The sequence below is a fragment of the Suncus etruscus genome, chromosome 11 (genome assembly GCF_024139225.1).
Source record: "Suncus etruscus isolate mSunEtr1 chromosome 11, mSunEtr1.pri.cur, whole genome shotgun sequence".
NCBI lineage: Eukaryota > Metazoa > Chordata > Mammalia > Eulipotyphla > Soricidae > Suncus > Suncus etruscus.
The window spans coordinates 55,670,428-55,688,818 of NC_064858.1; the positions used below are offsets into that span (position 1 = coordinate 55,670,428).

General features: G+C 37.2%; 1 non-coding gene across 1 annotated transcript; it reads left to right on the forward strand.

Annotated features, from left to right (window-relative positions):
• Positions 1–2,328: 2,328 nt before the first annotated feature.
• On the forward strand, positions 2,329–2,461 carry LOC126023176 (small nucleolar RNA SNORA51). The gene has a single exon (XR_007500381.1). It is a non-coding gene; the product is annotated as a small nucleolar RNA SNORA51 (small nucleolar RNA).
• The last annotated feature ends 15,930 nt before the right edge of the window (positions 2,462–18,391 follow it).

Genomic DNA, 18,391 nt, shown 5'->3' on the forward strand with positions numbered 1-18,391 from the left:
AGATCTATACCAGGGAAACTTCAAAACACTTCAGAAAGAAATTGAAGACGATCTAAAGAAATGGAAGAACATCCCATCCTCATGGATAGGTAGAATTAACATAGTCAAAATGACTATTTTACCCAAACTGCTATATAGATTTAATGCAATCCCTATCCAAATCCAGACACAATTCTTTAAAGAAATAGAACAATCAATTATAAAATTCATTTGGAACCATAAAAGACCCAGGATAGCTAAACACATTCTGAAAAATGAGAAGTTGGGAGGTATCTCCTTACCTAACTTGAAACTATACTATAAAGCCATAGTAATAAAAACAGCATGGTACTGGAACAGAGACAGGACCTCAGACCAGTGGATTAGAACAGAATTCCCAGAAATAAACCCCCAGATATATAGCCAACTAATATTTGATAAAAGAGGCAAGAATATGAAATGGAACAAAGAAAGCCTATTCAACAAATGGTGTTGGTACAACTGGAAACTCATATGCACGAAAGTGAAAATCGACCCATATCTCACTCCTTATACAAAAGTAAACTCAAAATGGATCAAAGATCTGGAAATCAGACCTGAATCTATAAAGTTTATCGAGAATAAAATAGGCAGAACACTCGAAGACCTTTATATCAAAAGGGTCTTTGAGAATGGAGCACCAATGGCAAAAACGTTAGCATCAACTATAAACAAATGGGACTATATCAAACTAAAAAGCTTCTGCATGGCAAAAGAAACCCTACTTAATGCAAGAAGACAGCTAACAGAATGGGAAAAAATCTTTTCACTTGATATATCAGATAAAGGGCTGATATCTAGAACATACAAAGCGCTCAGAAACCTGAGCCCTTCAAAACCAAACGAAGCCATAAAAAAATGGGGAGACGAAATGAATAGACATTTCTCTGAGGAAGAGAGAAGGATGGCCAACAAACACATGAAAACATGCTCACCTTCGCTCATCATCAGGGAGATCCAAATCAAGACAACAATGAGATACCACCTCACACCAGTGAGGTTGGCTCACATCAAAAATAATGGGAACAACCTTTGTTGGAGAGGATGTGGTATGAAAGGAACTCTCATTCATTGCTGGTGGGAATGCCCCTTGGTCCAACATCTATGAGAAAAGTCTGGAGAGTGCTCAAAGAACTTAGAATTGAGCTGCCATTTGACCCAGCAATTGCTCTCCTAGGCATATATCCCCAAGATGGAAGGACATTCATTCCAAAATACATATGCACCCCACTATTTATTGCAGCACTCAGTATAATAGCCAAATCTTGGAACCAACCTCGATGTCCAACAACAGATGAATGGATCATTAAGATGTGGTACATATATACAATGGAATATTACATGGCAGTTAGAAATGATACAATCACAGACTTTGCAGCAACGTGGATGGACCTAGATCATGTTATGTTAAACGAAGTAAGTCAGAAGACAAAAGAAAAACACAGAATGGTAGCACTATTCTGAAACACCTAGAACACATAAAAAAAAAAAAAAAACAAAAAAAAATGACATTGAAGAAGCATAACTGCTAGAACCACAAAGAAAGACTTCATAAACTCCATTCCCTGATCTGCACAGCCACCAAGATCTTTAGAAACAGGTCTGATTTTCCCATCCAAGATAAAGTAGAAGTCTTCCATATACCACGAAAGCAGCAAGAGGACAATAAATGATCTATTTTTTTGACGTCTTTATTTTGGTGTGGAGATTACGGTTGATGTCTCCAATATTATTTTATTTTATTTTGTTTTGTCTTTCTCTTTCTTTTTTGCACTTGAGTATGATTTGATTTCAGAACCGAGATTATTGTGTGGTGCCTGTCTTTATTGCTGTGGTGCTTATCGGTTATTTAATTCGATATTTTTTTTGGTGTGTGTGTATTGTTGTGGTATTTTAATTACTTTTTTCACATCCTCTCTCAAACTGAGGTTGGAAGCCTCTAGACAGGACTCTGCCTATTTTCAGCATATTTGAGTTTTGATTGAGAAGAGGACATATTAGGTGATGGGTATTCCCCTGATTCAATGTGAATATGTACCCAAAATACTACAGTGAAAGATATGTAAGCCATTATGAAAAAAATTGTGTTTTTAATCAGAAATTTTCTTTGACTTACATGTATTATTATTATATCAATTATATTATATGTTATGTTATGTCACTATATTATGTTATATTAGTTTACCTCATTATGTTAATCAATTTTGTCCTTTAAATGAATTCTTACTTTAAAAAAAAAAACAAACAAAAAAAAAACAACTTTAGTTTGCTCTGAAGAAAAAAAAATAAAATAAATAAAAGATAAGATAAGGCCTCCCAAATCTTACCACAGGCTGTGTTCTTTACACTGGCTGTATAGAAAGAGGAGGTACAGTAAAGGCACCCCATATACACCTCAACACAGGCCCCTTGCCGGGTATGTATTGTGAATTGGGGGACAAAAAAAATAAGAAAGAAAAAAAAGAAAGAAAAAGATCAGATAAAATAATATAAAATAAAAAGGAGACATCAACTTCAATATCTATACCAAAATAAAGATGTCAAAAAAAAACAATCAATCAATATATATGTGGAAAAATAATTATTTTGTGCTTCCCCCCCTTTTTTTTTCTTTTTCCCCCTGCAGAGGCACAGTAATTATTGGGGATATTATAGAGGGAAATTCCCTTAGCCTAGGAGATACAGGGTTTCTCCATCCCTGAAGTACACTGTTATGGAATTAACTATAGATTCCTTGCATGATAATTTACTCTCCCCTCGGTGCTTTTGTGGTGTACAGAAGACTTCTGCTTTATCATGGATGGTAAAATCAGTCCTCTGTATCTAGAGATCTTGGTGACTGTGCAGCTCAAGGAATGGAGCTAATGATGAAGGCTTTCTTTATGGTTCTAGCAGTACTACTTCTTCAGCGTCGTTTTAATTCATCTGTAGTTGGTGTTCTTGGTCATTATGTTGCTCCTAGGATGGAGCCTGGGACAGAGTCTTTCATTATGTTTCCGGAAGACCTGTTCACTTGTGGTTGTCTCAGTGAGACCTCTGGAATTGGAGATCTTGTTTTTTGAATAGATTGTAGACCAAAAGCTAGGTTAGAGCTTTTTGTTGTTGTTGTTGTTGTTGTTGTTGTTGTTCCTGAGATGCTTACTGTCTAGTCCTGGTTGTAACAACCAGTCATCTGTATATAGCAATCTTGGTTTTTGCACAGATCAAAGGGTGACATGTCTTCTGATTTTGTCTTATTGTTGGCAGGTGAGGAAGGATAACTTGCTCTTAGATCTAGTTGTTCCCATTTCCTCGTTGTGAGGTTATCAATTTAGAACTGGCGCACATTGGCGTCAGGGCATATTATGAATGTCCTAGAGGGGACTTCGTTCCTGGAGCTGTTGTGGAGAACTCTGTCATTTCTATGTCTGGGATCCAGGAGTGAAGGTTGAACAGTCGGTGCCTATTTCCCTGGAGTCTAGGTTGGTTCCCCATGACATACTTCAGGGTGGGAGATGTCCCTGTGTTGTAAAAAAGTATAAGTTCTTATCCCTAGTAGATAAGAGCTTGTTTTTACAGGTAAAATTTTCCCTATTTTTAATATGCCTTTGCAGGAAGAAGTGGTACTACATTATATTGCTGGTGGATTTGGGGGTGAAGAGAGAAGAAAACAGAGCCATGACAAAAACTGAAAATATATATTCTCAGACATACCTAAAGAAAAAAATTTCTTAAAAGGAAAAAAAGGATTAAATAAAAGACATAATTAAAGGAATAGTGTGGGGCCGGGAGGGATAGGATGGAGGCAAGGCATCTGTCCTTCCTGCAGAAGGATGGTGGCTCACATCCCAGCATCCCACATGGTCCCCCTTGACCACCAGGGGCAACTTTATAGCACAGAGCCAGGAGCACCCTCCGAGCGCCACTCAGCTGTAACCCAAAAAAGCACAAAACACATCAAATCAAAAAACAAAAAGTAGAACAAAACAAACAAAAAACAAACAAGGGGGGGAAAAGAAAAAAAAACACAAAAGAGAGAAAGTGATACAGGACATTACTTTATATTTGGGGAGAAACAGTATAAGAGGTAGTGTTATATAGTGTTACATTCCCACTCAGGAGAAGCACACACCAAAATGTAGTGCTCTCCTGAAAAGGAATTATTTGCCAAAAAGGCCCGCTTAGAGCAGTCAAAATCACTTGACCCTTTGCGTGGAGGGTTTGGCAATAATTCTAAATAGTGGCTATAACTATCTCTCTCTTTATTTTAAACCTTTATTAGAAATCAGGCCTTAGTAAATTCTTTCTAGGACAGTACTAATCCCGCCAAAAATCTCCCACTTAATAGCTCCCTGTAATTTTTGCTACCTTGGCGCCTAAATTCAGGTTTTTCCATAAACTTAGCTCAAAACAAAGTAATTTTCACTTTTCCCCCCGAAACTCTGAAACATTCCTCACATTCCACTTCCCTAATAATTACAAGCTGCCTTTTCACCTTCAGTATCAGCTCTCTCATAGGCTAATCTAGCCAAAGTCTTTCCTTTCTCTCCCCAGTCTCTTTGACGTCTAGAATTTGCACCTTTTTTCCCTGCCTCTACCTTTTAAAAGCTGCCAGCTAAAAAAATAAATTTGTTTCTCGTTCCTTGTAAACGTGAGTCCCCATACTATCTGTGTGGTTTCATTCATTTTTACAATATATTTCCGTCATTAGCCATTCCGCGTGCCCACCTTTTCCCGTGAAATTTTTCCCGAACTCCACGAAGGATTTGTTTGCAGGTGCTGTAGACTGCAAACAAAATTTGGCTCACAGCAATTGGCGCCCAACGTGGGGCCATTCGGAAAAGGTAAGCTATCTCTGTCTTTTCTTCTATCTTTTTTTTTCCTTCTCTTTTTCATATTTCAGGCCACGGAATTGGACCTCGCCGGTTGCCTAGGAACCCCTGGAAAAGTACCAGGTTTTAAGGCGAGAAGGTATACGGGAACATGGGTCAAAATTATTCTAAGCAACAAATTCTTTCTGATACTATAAAGTATATTTTAAGAGCTAAGAGTTCAGCCATATCTCCACAACAAATACAACAATTTATTCTATTCTTAGAAACTTATAGCCTCTGGTTTATTGAGAGGGGTACTCTATGTTTCGAGGATTGGCTACAAGTATAGCAGGATATCAAAAATGTATATAAAAGTATGGTCCTGATGCCCATCTAAATCTTATCTATACAATTTGGACAGAGGTTATGGAGGTAATTAATGATAAAAAAGAATCAGTACAAGCTACCAGGCCAGAAATGAAATATAGTCATTTTAATCAGCAGTCCAGGCAGAATACCAATATAAATTTTAAAGAAAAAACTAGCGATCAGTGGTTTGATAGAGCAAAGGACGGCTCAAAACCTTTAACAGCTGATATGCCAGTTCCTTCTATAGCATCTCTAAACTTAGAAACAAAAAGATCCCCCAGAAAACACCAAGTTAAAGATAAATCAAAATTAGCTTTGGCTACTGTTTCTCCTGTGCAAAAAGTTAAAAGGTTTTTAGAACAAAACAATCTGTATGCTGCATCTTCTCATGCTACTGAGTCTTGTTCTCCTGTAATGTTTGAGAAATATGAAAACACCTCAGAACCACTTGTAACATCTATAAGAATTCAGGACAAAGATATTTTAGGCCACGTGGATACCGGAGCAGACTTTTTCTGCATCGCTGGAAAAGACTGGCCCCACTCTTGGGCAGTGAAACACGTTCCATTCCCTTTAAAGGGGTCTAGGATTGCCTAAAAGTGTTCTAAAAAGTGCTGATATCCTAACTTGGAATAATGGTATAAGCAAAGGAAATTTCCAGCCCTATATTCTACCTCATTCATCGTATACTATATGGGGAAGAGATGTGCTAAAAACTGTCTAAAAATCATGATTAATAACATTTTTGCATATCTAATGCATAAATTTTTCATAAGTCTCTGCTCAAATGTTTTCTTTAAATAATAATAAATATGTGTGTATCTGTAAAAGTTGCAGGTCATATCTAATGCAACAAAAGTAGAAATTTGCCAACTAGAAATTTATAGAGGTAAACAAATGCACTTAATTTTTTCTATTTCTCTTCAAAAACCTCCCTTTTTAACTAAGAGTCGACTCTTCTATTTTCTTCTAAAAAGGCCTTATCTTATCCTTTCCTAAAATAATTTTTTATTAATAGCCAGCAAAAATCTGGCGGGAATAATTTGGAGATGTCCAAAAATTTCCCACAATTTTTCTCATCTCATCTTTTACCTGCAATTCACCTATATGTTTGTCAATTTATGTGCTGTGTGAATCTAAAAGTTTGTCCAAGTGTGCATTTAAATTGTATGTCTAAAAATTGTGTGTCTAAAAACAATGTGTGTTACTTTAATATAACTAAGCATATTACAAATGTGCAATTTTGAAAAAACAGCCTTTTCCTAGGTCAAACCTCGCCTCAGAAAAAAGCAAAGAAAAAAAAATCTGTTTGCGCTTTGAATTCAAGTGGCTTCTAGACCCTGAGGGGGAAGGGACCCTCCCCCACACAGAGCTCATTGTGGTCATCAAAATGAGGTCTGAATTTCTCAAGGTTTCCAAATTTCTCTTTCTAAAAGGTTTTTAATAAATCAAAATTGTCTAATAATGTTGCAGATACTTAAGATTTAACCATAATATTAATTTTGTGTATGCATAATATTTTTACAACTTAATTTAAAAAAAAATTTTTTTTGGTCACATAAATTTATTACTGTGTAATATTATCATTGGTCATAATAATATTAAAACTGGTATCAAATTGTGTTAATTCTTTATTGTTATCTAAAATAATAATACATCAAAAAACTAATTTTCAATCGTCTTTAATAACATCTAGCATTTTATTTACTTATATTTTAATTAAGGGTAATTTTCATCATTTCCATCTTAAAGCCTTAATAAAAGTTTTCTAATGTTAACAAGTAGTTGGCATATACCACCTGTCAGCACTGGTTTTAATTTAGTTAAGGTGTATTTCATCTACAAAAAATGCCCTCAAGTTTTCAACAAATTTTAGTACCTTTAATTGGTAAAAGGGAACTTATCCCAAAAAGTCTACAACTTTAATTATTAATTAATCAGGCCATTTCATTTGTCAGTCTATTAGTGCCAAATTATTTTTCAAAACACTAATATAATGCTTTATATGGTAAAATTCTAGTAATAAAGCATGTTTTTAACCTCATGTTACAGTAATCGTAAAATCAAAGCTACATAACTTATTGCAATTTTAAAAATTTACTTGTAGCTTTGGGCTTTCAGCCTCTTAAAATCTTTAAATTCATCTTTTGTTATACTCAATGGCTACCTTAATTTGCATATGTATAAACAAAAATGCCTTCTCTGCAAGCCACATTTGCAAACAGCCTTCAGTGGCTGCCCCCCAAAAAAAATTTTCTCCAATCTTAAAAATATATATGTTTAAAAATATAATTTTAAATTTCAACCATCTAAAATAAAAATTTTTAGTTAACTTGTATTTGGTAACTACTTTCTGTATTTGTTTTATATGCATTTTAAAAATACTTAAGTAAAAGTTACTTAATAACTACAAAAAACTGGTCATTAATAACACAAGTTTATTTATGTGCTAATTACTCTACCTTATCACGGTAACTCTTACCCAAAAATTTATAGTAAACAAATTAACAGTTATATTCAGCTGTGTTTTTCTCCCAAAAAATCATTAAAGTTTTCTTCCTAAAAACAGGAGGTGTGCTTTCACACAAATGCCAATAACAAATAAGTTACATCAATTTTTTACGTCTTGTTTGGTGCATAACTTTTCATTTACATAACTCAAAAATATTTTCCCTCTATTCTTTCTATAATTTTTTCTATAAATTTGTTTTCTTTTATTTCAATATGTATACAGTATAATCAGGTCAATTATTGTGGTTTTCTTAACAAACATTTTCTCTTTTTAAGTATAAAATCATTACTTTATAATCTTATTGCTACTATGTTAAAAGTTTTGCTTCTTTTATTTTTCCTTATATTTCTAGCCTCTGAATATACCTACCACCACTACCTTATCTACTTGCTTATATAATGCATTTAAATATTATAACCTTACATAATTTACCTTGCTTTATAACCAATCTGTACTAATTAATATTGTAATTGCTTTTACTTAATTTTTGTATTTCATTGCAAATCAATTTTTATCCTCCCACAAAAAAACAAAACACGTGCACCTCTAAAACAATCTTAGAGTTTTTTAAAGCTAATCTGCTCAAATCCAACTAATCAATTTATTCCTTTACAGGAATTAAAACTGCAAAATTATACCAGTCAATTGCATTCCCTTGCAATCAAAGTAACTAAAAATCTTTCTTCCTTTCTTATAGGCAAAAAAATACAGCTCCTTTAACATCCTAAAAGCAAATAATGCAAATTCTCTACCCTTCTTCTCATAACAACCTTTGTTTTATAGGAACATAAAGTCCAAAAGGGAAGCATATAGCTCCCCCAAAGCATAATTAAAAGCTATTTAATTTTCCTACAGGTCTAAAAAGTTTCTCTGAAACCCAGTCAAAGTAAAACAATTACCATGTCCCCACTAATTTTTTCACTTAAGTTTTCCAGTTTTCTTCAAAAAACTTCACAAAAACTACTGACGCAAAAACGCTGTCTGCCTAAGAAAATCAGTCTCCCTCCTGCAAAAACTCACAAGCAGTCTCCCTCCTGCAGAAAGCTAACAAGCTCACAATCAGCACCCCTGCTAATTTCACCTAACAACTCCAGCTGCATTTTCAACCCCCAGTCCTGTGACTTCTGCAAAAACGCCATCACTGCTGACCCCTGAAAACTGCCTGAAAACAGATAATGTCACACCCGTAGCTGAATTTACGAACTCTTTAAAATTTAAAAACTGAACTTATGAACTCTTCAACAAAATACCATCTTTTATTCTTCTAGTATATGTTTCCTGTTTAGCCTACCTTCTTCAAAGCAGCAACAAAACTTTTATTATCATTGTAATTTGTAACAAAAAAATTTTTGTATATGTGTTTATAATTTGCAAACCAGCAATTCCCCTTCCAAATATTTCCCAGCAAAAATTGTTTCATATATGCCATGTTATTACTATTGCTTAAATTGTCCTCTAATTTCCAAACTTTCTATGCTTCTTCTTTATTTCTAACTTTTCTTAATAATGTAGTATTACTTAATCCTCCTTCTCCTTACAATTCTCTCACTTATAGTATCTTACTTGTTTTTTATTCCTCAGTGCCAGTGCACATTCTCAATTTTTTATTTGTTATAGTAACCTGCCTATATTTTAATTTTCATAAAATAGTATATACTTTATACCCTATTTAGCTAAGTGTCTCATACTCCTAATCCCACCTTGCAAAAAATACTTATAACTTTTGGCTCTTTTGGTACTGTCCCTATTCCTTCTAATTAAACTTATTACAAAAATAGCATACGTGGGCCCGGAGAGATAGCACAGCGGTGTTTGCCTTGCAAGCAGCCGATCCAGAACCAAAGGTGGTTGGTTCGAATCCCGGTGTCCCATATGGTCCCCCGTGCCTGCCAGGAGCTATTTCTGAGCAGACAGCCAGGAGTAACCCCTGAGCACCGCCGGGTGTGGCCCAAAAACCAAAAACAAACCAAAAAAAAATAGCATACGTAAGGCGTTTTGCCTCGCATGCAAACAGTAATTCGAACTCCTATTTGGTCCCTAGTGTGCAAAAGGCTATTCTGAGCTCAGAGCCAATAAAAGCCTAAAATTGCCACCAGGTGCCCACAAAAAAAAAAAAAAAAAAAGGGTGAAATGTCACATTCCCACTCAGGAGAAGCACACACCAAAATGTAGTGCTCTCCTGAAAAGGAATTATTTGCCAAAAAGGCCCGCTTAGAGCAGTCAAAATCACTTGACCCTTTGCGTGGAGGGTTTGGCAATAATTCTAAATAGTGGCTATAACTATCTCTCTCTTTATTTTAAACCTTTATTAGAAATCAGGCTTTAGTAAATTCTTTCTAGGACAGTACTAATCCCGCCAAAAATCTCCCACTTAATAGCTCCCTGTAATTTTTGCTACCTTGGCGCCTAAATTCAGGTTTTTCCATAAACTTAGCTCAAAACAAAGTAATTTTCACTTTTCCCCCCGAAACTCTGAAACATTCCTCACATTCCACTTCCCTAATAATTACAAGCTGCCTTTTCACCTTCAGTATCAGCTCTCTCATAGGCTAATCTAGCCAAAGTCTTTCCTTTCTCTCCCCAGTCTCTTTGACGTCTAGAATTTGCACCTTTTTTCCCTGCCTCTACCTTTTAAAAGCTGCCAGCTAAAAAAATAAATTTGTCTCTCGTTCCTTGTAAACGTGAGTCCCCATACTATCTGTGTGGTTTCATTCATTTTTACAATATATTTCCGTCATTAGCCATTCCGCGTGCCCACCTTTTCCCGTGGAATTTTTCCCGAACTCCATGAAGGATTTGTTTGCAGGTGCTGTAGACTGCAAACAAAATTTAGCTCACAGCAATATAGGTATATACTTATGATAGTATAGGCTTTCCCATTGTCTTTTGAGTTTTTCTCGTGAGGTGTGGGCTCCACACAGGGAGGTCTTGGGTAGAGTTCTTGCAATGGGAGTCCTTTTGGAGCTAATCCGGTATTAAGCCACAGTCCACAATAGGAAGAGATGATTAGGAGGGCCACACTGCATGAGTCAATCGGGGTGTTGGTTATATTTTCTTGCTGGGAATGAGGTGTGAGTTTGAGTGGGTGTCTCTTCACTTGGGAACTGGGTACTGCTTCGTTGGTGTAGGAGGTTGGTCTTGATGCCTATTCGGTTAAGAACTGAGGGTGAAGAGTTATAACATGGTGGGGATATCAGGGATTAAATTAAGGGGTAAAGGGATAGTCAGGTTTCTAAGGGGGAAGGAGATAGTACATGGGAGGAGTTATATAGGGTATAGGTATGGATTGATTGTGGTTTAGGATTCCTATCTCTGTGTGCTCCTGCCCCATATAAACATACAGAAGTTAGCTTAGGTATATATTAATGTAGAGAGGTGGGGAGGGCAAGAGATACGCTGAGTACAGAAAGATAGATAGGTATACTACTTGTAAGGAAAGGAAACTAATAGATAAACTTTTGGATATATATAGGTTTTGTGTCTTGAGAACTAATCATTGTGTTAGTGAGGTCTATCTATATAGGTGTTTACCCTTTGCAGTATTGTCCGCAGCACCCTTTATATCAGTTTTCTTTCCTTTCCTATAGAGGAAGTAACCGTGTGGTTTTTATTTGACCTGGATTGAATTGATGGTAATAAGGAGAAGAAGGTGGAAGAAGACAGGAAGGGAGAAAAGGAAAAACAAAAGAGAAAAAACAAACCAACAATTAAATAACAACAACAAAAATATGAAGTAATGAGAAGAGAGGGTAAAAGAGCAAGGGCATGTTAGTTTGCTTGAACGTGTTCAATGCTTAGGCCCTGTAGTAAAAATCTGTAGGTCACGATTGTTGCTTCGTTGGTCTGGCTGATCATGTACTTCTGGTCCTAAAAGAAGGCATAATCTAGAGATAAAGGGTATGTTAAAGAGTTACATCCGGGGGCCGGGCGGTGGCGCTAAAGGTAAGGTGCCTGCCTTGCCAGCGCTAGCCTTGGACGGACCGCGGTTCAATCCCCCGGTGTCCCATATGGTCCCCCAAGCCAGGAGCAACTTCTGAGCACAAAGCCAGGAGTAACCCCTGAGCGTTACCGGGTGTGGCCCAAAAACCAAAAAAAAAAAAAAAAGAGTTACATCCGGACATTTTCATAATGCAAGCTGAGTATGGTGCCTCGTGTGACTCAGCACCGAGTAATCACCGTAGAATGATCACCCTTTGTATCTAGGAACCACTATGGGCAGAAAAACTGAAAGGTTATTTTACATGTGGTAAGGTTAAGGCATTGAAACATAATGTTTTGAAATATTTCCATTGGAGTCAATAATTTCCCATCATAATCTTTACCTGTATTCCTGTATAAGATCCCTAGCAAATTATTATGGGCCTTTGTAGTAAAATGGTAATTACATACCTGTTCTTTCTATGCTGCTGTTTCTACTGTTGCTGGTTTCTTTATGATATAATGTGTAATAGGGCTTCGTGTTGTTTCTCTTCCCTTTGTTTTGGGCTCTACTGCCCAGTATATGGTGATTATTACAGTGTTTGAGGTTTCTATCCTGTTACACCCTGTTATTTAATCGTGGTGTTTTGGTTATATATCTGGTGCCTATTCTAGGTACTTCAGAATAGTGCTATCATTCTGTGTTTATCTTTTGTCTTCTGGCTTGCTTCATTTAACATACTATGTTCTAGGTCCATCCATGTTGCTGCAAAATCGTGATCATATCATTTCTCACTGCCATGTAGTATTCCATTGTGTATAGAAACCACATCTTAATGATCTACTCATCAGTTGTTGGACATCGAGGTTGGTTCCAAGACTTGGCTTTTATATGGAGTACTGCAATAAATACTGGGGGTGCACACATACTTTGGGATGAATGCCCTTCCGACTTGGGGGTAGATACCTAAGAGAGCAATTGCCGGATCAAATGGCAGCTCAATTCTGAGTTCCTTGAGAACTCTCCAGACTGTTCTCCATAAGTGTTGGACTAGGGGGCATTACCACCAGCAATGGATGAGAGTGCCTTTCATACCACAACTCCGCCAAAAGAGAATGTTTCCATAATTTTGGATGTGAGCCATCCTCACTGGTGTAAAGAGGTACCTAATTGTTTTGATTTGGATTTCCCTAATGATGAGTGAAGGTGAGCATGTTTTCATGTTTGTTGGCCATCCTTCGGTCTTCCACAGAGAAGTTTCTATTCATTTCATATTCCCATTTTCTATGGCTTTTTTTTTTTTTTTTGGTTTTGGAGGGCTCAGCTTTCTGAAGTGCTTTGTAAATTCTAGATATCAGCCCTTTATCTGATGTTGAGTGCAAAGATTTTTTTCCCATTCAGTTAACTGTCTTCTTGTGTTAAGTAGGGTTTCTTTTGCCATGCAGAAGCTTTTTAGTTTGATGTAGTTCCATTTGTTTATGTTTGATGCTAGAGTTCTTGCCATTGGTGCTCCATCCTCAAAGACCTTTATGATATATAGGTCTTCAAGTGTTCTGCCTATTTTAATCTCAATAAACTTTATAGATTTGGATCTGATTTCAAGGTGTTTGATCCATTTTGAGTTGACATTTGTATAAGGAGTGAGGTATGAGTCGATTTTCAATTTTTTCCATGTGGTTTTCCAGTTGTAAAAACACCATTTGTTGGGGACAGAGAGATGGCATGGAGGTAAGGCATTTGCCTTGCATGCAGAAGGTCGGTGGTTCGAATCCTGGCATCCCATATGGTCCGCCGCATCTGTCAGGAGTGACTTCTGAGTATAGAGCCAAGTGTAACCCTGAGCGGTGCTGGGTGTGACCCAAAAAATGGAAGAAAAAAATAACAAAAACACCATTTGTTAAAGAGACATTCTTTGTTCAATTTCAAGTTCTTGGCTCTTTTGTCAAATATTAGTTGGCTGTATATCTGGGGGTTTATGTCTGGGAATTCTGTTCTGACCTATTGGTCTGAGGTTCTGTCTTTGTTCCAGTACCATGCTGTTTTGATCACTATGACTTTATAGTATAGTTGCAGATTAGGTAAAGAGATGCCACCAAGTTTCTTGTATTTCGATATGTGTTTGGCTATCCTGGGTCTTTTGTGGTTCCAGATGAATTTTGTGATTGATTGCTCTAATTCTTTAAAGAATGATGTTTGAATTTGGATAGGGATTTCATTAAATCTATATAGGAGTTTGGGTAGGATAGTCATTTTGACTATGTTGATTTTACCTCCCATGAGCATGAGATATTCTTCCATTTACTTAGATCCACGTCAATTTCTTTCTGAAGTGTTTTGAAGTTTCCCTGGTATAGGTCCTTCACTTCCATTGTAAGGTTTATTCCTAGGTACCTAATATTTTTGATACTATTTTAAATGGAAATGTATTTTTAATCTCTCTTTCTTCAGCTTCGTTATTTGTATAGAGAAACGCTACTGTCTTTTGTGTATTGACTTTGTAGCCAGCCACTTTGCTGTATTGGTTAAATGTTTCTAGGAGTTTCACTGTGGACTCTTTAAGGTTTTCAATGTATATCATCATATCATCTCTTTCCCAATTTGGATTCCTTTGATCCCTTCTCTTGTTGGATTGCTATTCTAGGACTTCTAAGATTATATTGAATAAGAGTGGAGAGAGTGGACAGCCTCGTCTGGTTCCTGCTTCTAGTTTTTCACCATTAAGGATAATGTTGGCTGTGGGCTTTTCATAGATAGCTGTAACTATCTTGAGAAAGGTTCCTTCTAACCCTATTTTACTGAATGTCTTCAACATGAAAAGGTGTTGGATTTTGTCAAATGCCTTCTCTGCATTGATTGATATGATCATGTGGTTTTTGTCTTTCTTGTTGTTGATGTGATGTAAGATGTTGATTGATTTGCGTATGTTGAACCAAACTTGTATTCCTGGGATAAAACCCACTTGATCATGGTGTATAATCTTTTTGATGAAGTGCTGGATTCGGTTTGCTAAGACTTTGTTGAGTGTCTTTGCATCTATGTTCAATAGTGAGATTGGTCTGTAGTTTTCTTTCTTGGTGGTGTCTTTGCCATCTTTGGGGATGAGTGTGATATTAGCCTCATAAAAGGAGTTGGGGGAGGATTCCTGTTTCTTTGATGGTTTGGAAGAGCCTCTAAAAAAGTGGTAGTAAGTCTTCTCAAAATGTTTGATAGCATTCTCCTGTAAATCCATCTGGGCCTGGACATTTATTCTTATGAAGTTTCTTAATTACATCTTCAATTTCCTCTGAAGTGATATGTCTGTTTAGTCTTTCTAGGTCTTCCTTTTCCAGTCTCGTAAGATGGTATTTTTCCAGGAATCTGTCGATTTCTACTGGGTTCTCCAACCTAACTGAGTACAGTTGTTCATAATATGATCTCATGATATGTTGTATTTCTTGGGGTTCTCTTGTAATATCTCCCCTTTCATTTGTGATCCTACTGATTTGGGTGTTTCCCTCTTTTTTTGGTGAGTTTTGCCAGGAGTTTGTCTATCTTGTTTATTTTTTCGAAAAACCAACTCCTGGTCTCATTAATTTTTTGTATTGTTTTCTTAGTTTCTATGTTGTTTATTTCTGCTCTGGTTTTTATTATTTCTTGCCTTCTGCTTGTGGTTGGATTTCTTTGCTGCTGTTGTTCCAATTTCTTGAGATGAACCTTTAAACAGTTGATTTTGTCATTTTCCTCTTTCTTGATATAGGCCTGTATTGCTATGAGTTCCCCGCTAATTTCTGCTGTTGCTGTGTCCCACAAATTTTGACAAGTTGTCTCTTTGTTATCGTTTGTCTCAAATAATCTTTTTATTTCTTCCTTCAGTTGATCTTTGATCCAGCAGTTATTCAGTAGCATGTTCTTTAATCTCCAGGTATTAGTTTTCTCCATTGCTTCTTTTTACAGTCAATTTTGATCTCTGTTGCATAGTGATCTGATAGGGTGCTTCTAATGATCCTTACACTTGTGGTCTTATATAGGTTAGATTAGTATCCTAATACATGGTCTATTCTGGAGAAGGTTCCATGAGGGCTTGAGAAGAATATGTATTCTGTTTTCTGAGGTAGAGTGCCATATGTATGACTAATAACCCTAGATCTTCTAATTTTTCATTCAGGGCTCTTATTCTTTCCTATTTTTTTGTTTGGTGGATCTGTCCAGTGGTGATAGTGGGGTATCAAGGTATCCTACTCTTATCACATTTCCCTTCATGTGTTTCTCCAGGTTAGTGAGCAACTGCCTCACATATTTTGCTGACTCTACATTAGGTGCATAAATATTGATCAGGGTTTGTACCTCTTGATCTAGTGTACCCCTGATTAGTATGTAATGACCCTCTTTGTCTCTGATCACTTTCTTGAGGTTGAATGGAATTTGATCTGTTATAAGAATGGCTGTCCCTGCTCTTTTTTGTTTTCCATTGGCCTGAAAGATTGATTTCCATCCTTTTATTCTAAGCCTATGCCTGTCCTGTACTTGTGTGTTTCTTGCAGGCAGAAGTATGGTTTATGTTTTCTCTACTATGTGTCTTTTAATGGGAGAGTTTAGTTCGTTAACATTTAGGAAGATTATCAACAGAGAGGGCTGTTGTGCAGTTGTGTTCTGTAGGGTGGTTGTTGTTACAATCGGGGGTTTGAATTGTGTGGTTTGGATTGTGTAGTTTGTCTCTAAGTAAGTCATTTAGAATCGGTTTTGTTAGCACAAATAATGCAAGATCATTTTTGTTTGAGAATGTTTTTAGGCTACCATCCCATATGAATGAGAGTTTTGCTGGGTATTGTACCCTATGCTGGAAATTTCTTTCATTCAGTCATTTAAATATTTCATTCCACTGTCTTCTTTCTTGAATTGTTTCAAATGGGAGATCTGGTTTGATTCTTATGTCCCTTCCTTTGTACTTGAGGTTCCTTTTTCCCTTATTGCTTTAAGGAGTTCATCTCTCTCTCTCTCTCTCTCTCTCTCTCTCTCTCTCTCTCTCTCTCTCTCTCTCTCTTGCCATTTGGATTATTATATGTCTTGGTGTTAGTTTATTAGGGTCTATTTTATTAGGGACTCTTTTCACTTCTTGGATTTGCATGGAGACTTCTTTCCAAAGGGTGGGAACGTTTTCTGCTATTATTTCCCTATTTGTTCTTTCCTTTTCCCTGTTTCCTCCCCTTCTAGTATACCTACAATTCTTAGATTATTCCTTTTGTCTTTGTTCATTAAGTACTAGACTTTTCATTCCAGTGCCTTGCCTCTTAATTCCTTATTGGTTTCCTGGTCATTTTTGGATCATAATTTTCATTCAAGTACTACTATGTGCTTCTCCATTTCTGTGATTCTCCTCGTCTGGCTTTTTACAGTTTCTGTTAATTCCTTTAATTGCTTTTCTATGGAGTCTCTGATATTCTGTATCATATCTTTTTTTAATTTGGCTAATTTGTTCCTCCATGGATTTCTTGTACTCAGTGGCTAGCGATTCTCTCATTTCCTGGACCAGGGCTTGCATTTCCTTTCTCATGACTGCTTCTAAATCTTCATCTCTTGAATCTGTGCGTTTTGGTGGACTTGGGAACTTAGGAGAAGTCCTCTCTGTATCTCCAGCTGTTAGGGTCCTCCACAGTTTACCCATGTTTTTATGCATATATTGATGTGGCTTGGAGAGCAGTGCCTTCCGATTTCAGCCTCTTTTTTTGCTCCCTGTGGTGTGCGGCTGGGTCCCTTCTCTGGATTGCAGCTCTAGGTGGGACTGTTGGGTGGGCTGGCTGAGGTTTGGTCTCTAGAGTGCCCTTTAGCAAAGCCTGATTAGTTGTTGTCTCCTCTTTTTGCCAGCCAGTGTACTACTGAACCTGGCCACAATGGTGGAGGGCGTTGTTGAGCCTGGCTCCCTTGTCCTCCCCTATGTGGAAGTCAGCGGAGCTCCACCCCCTCCAGACCTCTGCCAGAAGCCCCTTTCGTCTGTAGTTCCTATCCCATCCAGAGGTACAGAGAAGCGGTGGGGCAGGGGCTGAGGCAGAGATAGGTCCCCTACTGTCTGCCAGCCCCAGAAGCCTGAAGGATGTGTTTGGGACAGGGGCGAAGGCAGGGGGAAGTTCCCTACATCAGCAGGTGCCGAAGCCTCGAAGACACAATAGGGGGAGGGGCAGAGACGGGGGAAAGTCCCCTACCGTCAGCAGCTGCCAGAATCCTCAGAGACGTGATGCTGTACCACAGTTTCTTTAGCCATTCATTTGTTGAAGGGCATCTTGGTTGTTTCCAGAGTCTGGTTATTGTAAATAGTACTGCAATGAATATAGGTGTGAGGAAGGGATTTTTGTATTGTATTGTGATCCTAGGGTATATCACTAGGAGTGGTATAGCTGGATAGAATGGGAACTCAATTTTCAGTTTTGGGAGGAATCTCCATATCACTTTCAATAAAGGTTAGACTAGACAGCATTCCCACCAGCACTGGATAAGAGTTCTTTCCTTCCCACATCCCTGCCAGCACTAATAATTCTCATTCTTTGTGATGTGCGACAATCTCTATGGCATGAGATAGAAGCTCACAGTTGTTTTGATTTGCATCTCCCTGATGATTAGTGATGTGGAGCATTTTTTTCATGTGCCTTTTGGCCATTTGTAACTTTTTTCAAAGTGTCCATTTCTTCTCCCCATTCTTTGATGGGATTAGATTTTTTTCCTTGTAAAGTTCTGTCAGTGCCTTGTATATTTTGGATATTGGCACTTATGTGATGGATAGTGGGTGAATAGTTTCTCCCACTCAGTGGT